The following is a 5,302-nucleotide window of genomic DNA, read 5'->3' as shown; positions in this document are numbered from 1 at the left end:
GGGGGCGAAAGCGTGGAGCTGCCAAGAGAGGGGTGGTGGCTGCTATTGTTTTGTGAGGGTTTATAAAGAAGAGGGTTTTGGGGCGTGTGTTTTGGGCGGGTAATGTTGGCGGGTTATTTCGGCGCTAAATATTGGCGCCTGGAAAATTTTGGTGCGAAAATGGAAATGTTTTGGTGTGTGTGAGTTGGACATGCTTTTTGTTGACACGTGGCGAAAATAGTCAATGTCCAGATGCTATGGTGAATTCACGCTCTATTACACACCTCTGCCGCGCGGGTCGGGTCAATTTCTTTTTAACATAAAATAAAACATTTAAATGGTGATAATCTGAATGAATCATGTTAATTTGATTAATCCACAATTAAGATAACCTAAAAAGAATTAAAAAAAAAAATCTTAAGCCCAAAAGATTAATTTTAAATGATAAAATTAAAAAAATTAATAATTTAAAAAACTCATGAAAAGAAAAAAAATAGATTAACTTGGATTAATTTTGCAAATGCACCACCATCCATATAAAATTGAAATAAAAAAATTATTTTTTTTAAATAAATTAGAAAAAGAATAAAATTAAATAAATAAATAATATTAAAAAAGCTTGAGTCATGTTAGGACCTAACGTGAGGTACCTACTATCCAAAATAATTCTATTAAAAAAAGATATAAAAAATAAAAAATCTCAAGATTTAATAATTTAATATAAAATAATAAAATAAAATAAAATTCAAAACAACTTGTATTAATTTGACCAATCCACAACTTGAGATAACCTCAAAATAAAAAAATAAAAAAGTTTAAGGTCCAATAACCTAATATTAAATTATAAAATAAAAAATTTAAAAATATATTGAAGTTAAATCAAGCTAATCGTTAAAACAAGTAGCTTTAATTATGATATTGAGATGAGCCTATAGGAGAAAAAAATAAAAATCTTAATAAAAAAAATAATAATCAAAGCAATAAGGATCAAATTCAATATAAAAAACTAATAATAAAAGATAAAGAGAATTTAATAAAAAAATCAAAATTAGATAAAAAAAAATGAATGAAATAAAATGCTAATAGAATTGATTAAAAAAAATTTAAAAAAAAAACAAAAAACAATTTGTCTAGCAAATAAATAATTCTTTTATTTTTCCTCCAGCACCAAGAAATAACATAAAGGTGAAATAAATTAATGGTTAAAAACAATAAAAATCAAGAATTAACCTAACATATCCTTCATACTAATTTTTTAACGATTCATCTATCCACCTATTATGAAAAAAAACAGAAGAAGAAGAAGAAGAAAGAAGCAACCTTTGCTCATTAAGCTTTGTTTTGACAGCATAAACACTGTTGCTTGTACATGAAAAAGAAAACAATAATGAACATCAAATATAAACAGCAGGGCTCGCACGTTAAGATTTTATAAGAAATGATAAGAGTTTATAAGAAAAAGTGAAACTGGGCTGAATTGAAATGCCACTAGGGGCCAAATGAACAGCCGGTGGTAATCCCCTTCACCAATGACTAAGCTCCATGAAAGCATTGCCATGGAAACAGAGCAATGAAAACAAAGCGATTGCAATATAATTTGAATGATGCAGAGCAATTAAAATTTTGAAGATTAAAATTAAGTGTTTAAAAAATATAGAGCTACTTAAAATTTGGCTTGTATTTTTCTGTTTTATTTTAATTGTTATATACTTTAAATTTTTTAATTATAGGATTGGATTAATTTATAAGCATCTCGACTAATCTCTAAAATTAATAATTATACAAGCTTTTAATAATTTTAAAATTTATGACATTTAAAGTAATAACATCTAGAAAGTAAACTTATAACCTATAATTAATTGAGTTAAACCTATTATAATTAATTGCTACATTATTTATTTTTAATGATGGTGGTATAATTTTATTATATCTTAATTTTTAATATATCATTTTAATTTATTTCATATTTTTTACACCATGATAAAATTCTCAAATTATATGTCTACATTGCAAAAATGGCAAAATGGAACAGAAATTTAGCATTAAAACTGGCTTAATATTTAAAATGGATAATTTTTATCAGTCACTTTATTTTCACCATATCTAATAAATGGTCTACATCCATTGCTGGGCAAAAGAATCCTGCCTCTAGCCCCCGCTGGCCATCCATATGCCAACCATATATACATGGCATGCTCTAACCTTGATGTCGAAGTCCTTTCCTGAAAGATGATCTGACAGAGAGAATGAAGAACTGCAGCAACCAAGAAAAACAGGCAATGAATAACAGGAAAATGATAAAAAAATTAATGCATAAAACTGACAATAAACCGATAGGTAACTGTGGGTGAAATAAAAAAGAAGAAAGAATGAAGAACCTGGAACCAACGCACGGTAAGAAGAAAGCAAAATATTCCAGTCAATCGCTCCAAAATCTACCTTTGGTCAACCATATCACAAAAGCCCAAACTGCACCAGAGAAAATGAACAAAACATCACGCAAGTTATAAACCAAGATATCAAGAAAAATCACCACCCAAATGATGGCATGAGGAACCAATAAAGGAAAGCTTGCAACCAGGAAAAAGCATATAAAAACATGGTGTAGGGAATTGCCCGAAAAGAAAAGAAAGATGTACGTCCCGTCCATCTTTATGATGAAGGTAAACTCAATGTGTTTTCTGCAGCTGTACTTGGCCAACCAAGAGAAGTTCCTTAAAAGGCAGATGGGCATTTCTGGAAAGCCATACCAGAGATCATTCCTCGGAGGTGCCGAATATATAAAAAGAGAAGAGGTAAGAAAGATGCAGAAAAGAAACCTTCAATCTTGGAAGTTCAGGGTCGGAAGTGTGGAAAACCCACCGATCTCCCAAGGATGAGGCAAGTTTTCTCCTTAAAAGGCAGATGGGCATTTCTGGAAAACCATACCAGAGATCATTAACTGGAGAACAGAAAATGATGGGAAAGATTCTAAGAATGGGACTGTTGGAAAGAAACCTCCTTCACATTCTAAAATTATTGATAAAATCGGCTCACTTGACTCGTTGAAATTGGATGCTCTTGCTGCTGCTCAACCATTTGTTACAGAGAACAAGAACAAATGCTGCAGCTTTATAGACGTGCTCGAGTCTGAAGCTTAGCCAGTGCGTAGACATTATGCTCACCGTGTTGGAAGGTTCCCTTTTACTGAAATTTTGAAATATATATAGGAGTTCAAAGCTAAGAGGTATTTGATAAAACTTAGAATTCTCCGGTGCATGTGTGTTGAATTTTCCGGTGTATGTGTGTTGACCGGTGATGACAGTACTGGTAGTAACGGAGGTAGAAGTAGTGATGGTAGTGACAGTGTCACAGTGGCATACAACTGGTAGCAGTGGTATATATCTGTGTTCATCTTACAACTGGTTTTTATGCTCCTCAGCTTCTCATCACACGGATTTTTTAAAATGAAAAATTTAACTGAGAGTTAAAATTTCCATTTTTTTTTCTTTAACATATTGAGAGATAAAAATTCTGCTCCATGCATCATTTGTTTAATTCCTGCTCTTGGCCTATGCTATTGCTCCGCCTCCGCTGTGCTTCTAGGCTGGTGACCGGTGTTCGTCTGGAAAAGTTGTGGTTATAGTTTTTAGCATAGTTTTAAAATTCATTCTGGCTTGGTGGGTAAATTTGCGACCTGATTAATCTTAAACTAAAATCAAGTTAGATTTATTAAAAAAGAGGGTAATGTGCAGACTCTGCAGGTTGACATGATGAATTCGGCAAAACCTGGTAAACAATCTAGTTATAATTCATTAATTATTTTTTTATTAAAATAATATTTTTTTGATTTATAAAAAAAAAAAGACTGACCAAGACACTGGATTTTTAATTTTAGAAAGCTATAAATATTTGTAGCCTTTGAAAATAACAAATGGAAGGAGGGGATATGATATTAATTTTTAAATTATTACTTAAAAATAACAATCAACTAAGAGTCACAGCGACAGCAAAATTGATAATTACAAAAAGAACTAATCATCGTAACTGGCGAGTCTTGATTTAATTAATGACTTGTCCAGTTGTAGGCACCAGCCTTAGCCTCGGTGCCCGCTTTATTCTATGGAAAAATTATTTTTGCGTAAAAAATAATGTTAATGTTTTGAAATAAGATTAAAAAACCAATTATTATAAACTTATAATAATCAAGGCTGAGTTAACTTAAAATATTCTGTTAATTTCGCAGTTGAGATCATATAATTTGAATAACCAAATAAAAAAATAAAATAAATTATAATTTTTTTTAAAAAAACTATATTAATTTTTTAAACTTGTAATATAAGTAATTAAATTCAAAGCATCCATCTTGAAAAAATTAATAAATTTTAATTTCTAATTAATTATATATTAAATGATGAGTTTAAAAAAAATAATTAAAAGAATGAGGATTTAAATCAAAATATAAAATAAATGTTATATTTAATTGAATGGTAAAATTAAGAAAAAATTAATTTAGCAAAATAATAAAAAAACTAAAAAAGAATGAGGTTCAAAATTGACATAAAAATAAAAATAATGTTATAATTAAAGAGTGAAATTAAAAATAATAATAACTTTTACAAAAAGATTGAGAAAAAATAAAAAAAATAAAACAACAAAAAAAAAATTGAAAAACATTATACTATCAATTTGAATTGAATGATAAAATTAAAAAGTAGTAAAACTTTTAAAAAAAACTAAAACAAAAAATTGTAAATCCAAAAAATAAGAATCAAATTGAAGAATATAATATTTGATTAATTAAGATTTAAATTGAGATTTAATAATAAAATTAAAAATATATAATTTTTTTTATAAAAAACTAAAATAAAATATAAAAAATCAAAATAATAAAATTAAAGTTGAAATACAAACAATCAAGATGGTAAAATTATAACTTTTAGGGGGGAGAAGAGAGAGAAAAATTTTTTATTAGCAACAAATTAAACTATCACTATACCAATAAAAAAAATAATATAATAATACTTACAATAACTTACAATAACATGATAAGAAAGTGTTTTTGAATTTGCTACACGAGCCTCTATGTGTGCCAAACATGCAAGTTATTTTTTTTATTTAGTTAAATATAAAAAAACTATTATAAAATACTAAAAAACCTCCATAACCTCAACCTTATTTCTTTTTATTTTAAGGTTATTTTTATTATATTACTGTATATTTAAATTAATTAATTATTTTTTTATATATGATAAAAATATCAAATTACTTCTAACTTAAACTACAGTAACAAAAAAATTATTATGAAAATACAAAAATATCATTAATGTTAATTTTTTTTTTA

Source organism: Populus euphratica, unplaced genomic scaffold (genome assembly GCF_000495115.2).
Source record: "Populus euphratica unplaced genomic scaffold, PopEup_1.0 scaffold3194.1, whole genome shotgun sequence".
Taxonomy (NCBI): domain Eukaryota; kingdom Viridiplantae; phylum Streptophyta; class Magnoliopsida; order Malpighiales; family Salicaceae; genus Populus; species Populus euphratica.
Note: the sequence above shows the minus strand (reverse complement) of the source record.